Genomic DNA, 7,342 nt, shown 5'->3' on the forward strand with positions numbered 1-7,342 from the left:
TTGACACAGTGGCAGCAGCAACTGACTCAAGTGGAGCAATGATTGTGAGGATGGCGTAGGATCCGGATGTGTTTCATTCTGTTGTGCATAAGGTTGCTATGAGTTGGTGCTGACTCAGTGGCACCTAACAACAACAACAACAACAAGAAGTACTGTCAAGTTGGTTCTGACTCATAGTGACCCTATATAGGATTTTGAGGAGCAGCTTGTGAGTTTGAACAGCCGATCCTGCTGTTCAAAGGACCTTGCAGTGCAGTGCATTATCTCACAACACCACACAACAACATATGGTATTGCTATTAAGTGCCATCGAGTTGGTTACGACTCACAGCTATCTTGTATAGGGTTTATGAGGAGCGACTGGTGGTTCAAACTGACATTTCAGTCCAGTGCATTATCCTGAACTCCTCAACAACATATAGATGGTAGAAAAAAGATAAGTGTATTTCTGCTCCTTGAAATTACTTAGAAAAAGGCAATGTAATGGAAAAATTAGGAGCCCTTGTGGTTCAATGGCTAAATGCTAGGCTGCTTAATGAAATATCGGCAGTTTGAACCCACTGAGTGGCTCTTTGGGGAGAAAACCTGGCAATTTTCTTCTGTAAATATTAAAACCTTGAAAACCCTATGGGGGCACATTTACTTTTGTATAAAGAAGCTATTAGTTGAAAATCAATTTAACATAACAAAATAACAATAGAAAAATAGACAAAGAATAGCAACAATCAATTCACAGTATAAATAAAATGAATAGTAATAAACATATGAGAAGTTGTTTAGCCCAAGTAGTAATCATGAGAATGTAAATAAAACAGATCATGATTTCTCATTTATCAAACTGGTAAAGCATTACCAAAGATTGATCATATTCATTAGTGTCAAAGATGTGAGGAGATAGATTCTGTCACACAGTGCTGGTTGGAGTGAGTAAAGTGTTTGGGAGGCTGGTTTGAAAGGTTCTTAAAATTTAAATTGTTCTATTGATTGAGCCAGAATTCAAATTCTAGACATTCTAGAAAAATCCTTATGCATGACCACAGAGATGAATATGCCAGGATGTTTGTTGTTGTTGGGTGTCTTTGAATATATTCTGACTCTCTGACTCGTAGAAACTCATGTGACAGAATTGAACTGCCCCATGGGGTTGTATGGGAGCAGATTACAGAGTCACTGGCTAGGTTTAAACTGCCAACCATTCTGTTAGCAGTTGAGGGCTTAGCCATTGCACCATCATGGCACCTTCCAGAACGTTTGTGGTTGTTATTAGATGTTGTCAAATGGGATCTGATTCACAGTGACCAATCAATGTATGACTAAACTCTGTCTGGTCCTGGGTCATGCCTTCAATAATTGTTATGCTTGAGCCCATTGTTGAAGCCACACTGTTAATCCATCTTCTTAAGGGTCTTCCCCTTTCTTTTTCTCTGACCCTTACAGAGCATGAATCCTTTTCCAGGGACTGCTCACTGCTCACAACATGTCCAAACTATAAGAGATGAAGTCTCACTATCTTTGCTTCTAAGGAGTATTCTGGCTATACTTCCTTCGAGACAGATTTGTTTGTTCTTCTGACAGTCCTTTTTTAAACTTCTTCTCCAATACCATAATTCAAATGCATTGATTCTTCCCAGATCTTCCTTATTCATTTTCCAGTGCTCCTTAGTCCTCTTAGTCTTTCCAACACTCCTTAGCATCATCTTTGCTCTTTAGCACTGGAAAGAAGTCTTTTGTGGCAGATTTATCCAATACGATATGTTGTTTAATATCTTGACTGTTGCTTCCATGAGCATTGACTGTGGATCTAATTAAAATTAAATTAACAGCTTCAACTTTTTTCTCCATTTATCATGATGTTGTTTATTGGTCCAGTTGTGAGGATTTTTGTTTTCTTTAAATTGCGTTGTCATCCATACTGAAGACTGTATTCTTTAATCTTTATCATTAAATTCATTGAGTCCATAGTACTCACCAAATATAAGTTATCTAAAAAATAAATGATGTGTTTTTAAAACCATGGCACTCCAGTTCAGTCCTAGCTCCACTCAGCAAAGGATTACTTGTGTTAGAATAAAAGAAATGGCATGAAAGTGCTTGAAAAGATCAAATGGTTTCTTCCTCTTTCTCTAGCTTTTCCAATATAGGATGCAGAAAAGTGGCTGGCTGCACCTTTTTGTGCTTGCTCAGTCCTGGTGTGGTGCTGTGTTAATGCGCTGGACTGCAAAGTCGGTTTGAACAGCAAGGTTGGCGGTTCAAGCTTACCAGCCATTCTTCTGAAACCTTACATAGGTGCACTATGGGTCAGAACAGACTTGACAGCGCTAAACATAACCATATCTTTCTCTTGACTTCTAGGATTGAAATACTCCTAGAATTATAACACACTCTCAAGTAGATGATGCCAATTTGGAATGCCTTTTCCGCTGTTTGGTTTTCCCGTGAGTGACCAGCATTTCCAGCATGCTTGCTTTTTTTCTCCAGGTAGAAAGATGGTTTAGCTGAGCCTCTCATACCAAGACTGCTGTCCATGAACTAAATGTCTGTACTTCGCTTATGAAATGAAACAATTCTGCCAATGTTGGCTTTATTTTCCAGGAAAATAGATAAATAGTCAGCTTTGAGTACTTGCAGTGCTCTGCCTTAACTCAAGTTAATTAGACCTTGGTGCTGGTATGGCACCTGAACTCTGGGGACATGATCACAGCTCCCATACAAGGAGGTTGTTCATTAGAGAAGCCAGAAAGGCACAGGCCATCAGAAGCTTGGGAAAGTTCCCCAGCTTTTCCCTCGGTTATTCATTTATTCAGCAAATACTTATTAGCTTATGCTACTATGGTCTGCCCATAGTATTCATCATCAGGGACATAACAAAGTCCTCCATTGCTGTGATTTTCTCAAATTATCCTCTCCCTTGCCTATTTGACTCATTGTCCTGGGATTTCTTTCATCTTCACTGGCATTCTGTTCCCTTAATCCTGCACATTTGCTCCCAATATTGAGTGTTCCAAGACTTAATTGATTTGAGAGATTGCCTAGACATAATTTGCCTTCCTTGACCCACAGCTCTCAATGTGACGTGCCTTTGTTTTCCTGGCTGTACCCTGGCTAGTAGAAGCAAAACTGCCTTGGCTAACCCTTTAGGGTTGTCTTAGTTATCTAGTGCTACTATAAGAGAAACACCACATGTGGGTGGATTCAACAAAAATCAATGTGTTTTATCACAGTTTAGGGCCTTAGAAGTCCAAATAGAGAGTTCTGGCTCTGCAGAAAGACTTTCTCACTCTGTTGGCTCTGGAGGAAGGTTGTTGCCCAAAGTTGGCTTCTGCTTCTGGGAGATTATGTGGCTTGGTATCTCTCTTGCTTTGCTTACTTGTTCTAATCTGTACTTTTTATATTTTATGAAATTGACTGAAAATTTATCCTACACTAGTACTGCCTCATTAACAAAACAAAGACAATCCATTTCTAAATGGGATTATAACCACAGTCAAAGAGTTTAGGTTTTATAACACATATTTTGGGTGAACACAATTCAGTCCATAAGATTGCACTCTTTGAACCCCTAAAATTCATGTCCTTGCCATATACAAAACACATTAAACACATTGCATTATCCCAAAAGTCTTGAATCAACTCCAAGTCCAAAATTTCATCTTCAGAACCATGTAAAACAAATATGGATGAGACTCTAGGCATATTCCATCCCGAGACAAAATTCTTCTTCATCTGTGAACCTGCGAGATTTAGACTAAAATTTATCCATTTCCAGAGTACAATGGTGAAATAGACATAAAGTAGACATTTCCATTACAAGCAGGAAAAATTGAAGGGAAACAAGAGACAGCAGGCACCGAGCAAGTCCAAAACCCAGCAGAACTATTGATATTAGCTCTCAAGGTTTGAAAATAAACATCTCTCCTCTGAGATTATTTGGCAAGAGCTCTGCCCTACTGCTGAGTATTGACCACATTCTCTGGATTTGGTGGAGACCCCTTGACCCACGCTTACTGGGATGGCAACTCTGTTCCCTTGGCTTTGGATGACCTCATTCTCCTAGTCTCACGGAATGATAATTCTATGTTCTTGGTACCAGAAGTCCCCTTTCTTCTGGTCTTTGGGCATGGCAGTACTATCCCCTGAGCTTTTGGTGTGGCCGTATCCTGCTGGCGCAGTATAACAACAGCCTTACGCTCCAGAATTAAATTGGCAAGAATCTGATTCTTTGAAATCTAGGAAGTCCTGGAGCCACCATTTGAGATCCGGGTGACCATAGCCCCAGACATTGAAACCAAGAAGACCTGCTTCTCATGCTCCTTTCAACAGTTCTGCTGATCTTCAAGCTACTCCAGACAACAGTTTTTCTTGTCTTGGAGGAAAAGAGTTTAGCTCCTTTGACCTGTTTGCTGCCTGTAGAATTCTGAGAGGCAGGAATCTTTCTCTCTGTTTGTTCTTTCTCTATCCACTTCAGTCTAAGCTGTTGGGTATTCTGTTGTGGTGCTTGGTTAAATCCATCAATCATGGGCTTAGTTTCTTTATCAAAAGATTGTGTAGCTATGCCCTTGGTGAACATTCTAGGACACCTGTCTTAGTTTGCATAACAGATTTTTCCAAATATTTAAGTTCTGGTTTCATTTTGCACAGTTTATTTTTAAGTCAATACTTTTCCTCTGACATTTTACCATAAGCAGCAAAAATAAACTACACAGTCCTTTTAGTATTGCTTGGAAATCTCATCAGTCAAATATCCAAGTTTATCACTTACAAATTTTACCTTCCATATGTAAGTGGAAGGTAAAATGCTTCAAGCATTTGAGCATATTAAGACAAGTTCTTTGCCACTGCATAAAAAGCCATTCCTCCATTGTCTAATCACATGTTCCTTTCTTCTAAAGTGTTACCAGAAGTACATTAAATATCCACATATCTAGCAACATTCTGTTTGTTAGTACCATGTGTACCCTTAGATAATAGTTCTCTTCACATCCTCATGAGCGACCCCAGAATTGCCTTTCATATCGTGATTTTACCGATAGTCTCTTCAAGGTAATTTGTGCTTTTATTATTTTGGTTAGGTATCATTAGTTTGGTTCCAATTCATGGTGGCCTTATGCACAACACAATAAAACACTCTGAGGTCCTGCACCATCCTCAAAGTTGTTATGTTTGAGCCAATTGTTGCTGCCACTATGTCAGTCCATCTCACTGAGGGTCTTCCTTTCTTAAGGTGGAATTGACCCTCCACCTTCCCAAGCATGATGTTCTTCTCCAGGAATTTGTTCTTCCTAACAACATAACCAGCACATGAGAGACAGTCTCACTATCCTTGCATCTAAGGAGCATTCTGGTTGTATCTCTTCCAAGACAGATTTGTTCTTGTCATTCATGGTACTTTCAATGGTCTTCCCCAACACCATCATTCAAATGCATCACTTCTATGGTTTTCCTTATTCGTTGTCCAACTTTCACATGTATATGAGGCAATTGAAAATACCATGACTTGGTCAGGTGCCCCTGAGTCCTCAAACTGATGTCTCTGCACTTTAACACATTAAAGAGGTCTTTTGCAGTAGATTTGCCTAATACAGTACAACTTTCGATATCTTGACTACCTTTTCCATGAGTAGATCCAAGCAAAATGAAGCATTTGAAAACATTAGCATTTTCTCTATTAATCATGATGGTATTTATTGCTATAGTAGTGAGGATTTTTGTTTTCTTTACATTGAGGTGCAATCCATACTAAAGTCTTGGATCTTCATCAATAAGTATTTCAAGTCCTTTTCACTTTCCATAAGCAAGGTTGTGTCATCAGCATAACTCATGTTCTTAGTGAGTCTTCTTCCAATTCTGTTGCCACTTTCTTCCTCATAAAATTCAGCTTCTTGAGTTATCTACTCAATATATAGACTAAGAATCATGAAATGATACAACCCTGGTGTACACTTTTCCTGATTTTAAACCATTCAGTATCCATTGATTCTGTTTGAGTGACTCCAGTAGTCACCTTTTGGTCTATATAAAGGTTCTTCATGAGGACTATTTAATGTTCTGGGATTTCCATTCTTCCCAATGTTACCCAAAGTGTGCTATGATCCATGTGGTCTAATATCTTTGCAGAGTTAACGATGCACAAAAAACATCTTTCTGATAGTCTGTGCTTTCAGCCAAAATCCATTTGATATCCGTATTGATATCCCTCATTCATGTCCTCTGTGGAATCTGACTTAAATTCCTGGAAACCTTATTCAAGGTGCCGGGAGTCCTTGTGTAGTGCTATAGGATAAGAACTGGGCTGCAAGTTCAGTTTGAACCTCAAGGCCAGCAGTTCAAACTCACTATCCCCATCTCAGAAACCCTATACAGGGTTGCTATGAGTTGGAACCAACTCTACAACACTTAATAACAACAACAATTCAAAGTGCCATTTATGAGGGAAGACTCTCTCTCTCTTGGCTGTAGAATGAGGTCCTTGTCTTTTTCAACTTCTGTCCCTGGAGTATCTCCATGTGGTTTGCCATGGCTCTCACTGTATCTCTGCTTGCTTGTACTAATCTGCTAGTTTTGTTTTGTAAGAGATTGACTTAAAACATACCCCACTCTAACTCTACCTCATTAACATAACAAAGACAATCCATTCCCAAAGAGGATTATAATTACTACAGGTTAGGATTTACAATACATATTTTGGGGCACATATTGAATTCATAACAAGAGTTATTGTTGTCAAGTACCATCCAGTCAGTTCTGACTCATAGAAACTCTGGATACGGTGTCCAAGGAGAGACTGGTGGGTTTGAAATGTGAATCTGGTGATTAGCTGTCCAGTGCTGATCCTACAGCACCACACCAGGACTCCATAACAAGAGTATTCTAGTAAAAAGATAAGTCAAGTTTAATCTTTGAGCAGGCATTGTATTGGGAACTGGGTTGGGGCTGAGGGGAATTCAGGTTATATTCATTTATTCAAAAGACAAAAATATTTAAAATGATACATAAAGTATTAAGGTAAGTTAAAAAGCATTACTACTAGGGTTCCAGTTCATGCATGCACAGGTTTTTCCCAACAAAATGTATTTAAGCAAATCTTTGTAATCAGCAAGTGGCCTCAGACAAATTCTGTCAGTAGTACACTTGTCTTGCTGTTGTTGTTTTTGTTAGGTGTCATTGAGTTGGCACCAATTCGTAGCAACCCTATGCACAACAGAACAAAACACTGCCCAGTGTGTGCCAACCTCACAATCATTGCTACGATTGAGCCCATTGCTTCTGCCATTATGCCAATCCATCTTGTTGAGGGGTCTTCTTTTTCTTCGACCCTCCACTTTACCAAACATGATGTCCTTCT

The sequence above is a fragment of the Chrysochloris asiatica genome, unplaced genomic scaffold, assembly GCF_000296735.1.
Source record: "Chrysochloris asiatica unplaced genomic scaffold, ChrAsi1.0 scaffold00024, whole genome shotgun sequence".
NCBI lineage: Eukaryota > Metazoa > Chordata > Mammalia > Afrosoricida > Chrysochloridae > Chrysochloris > Chrysochloris asiatica.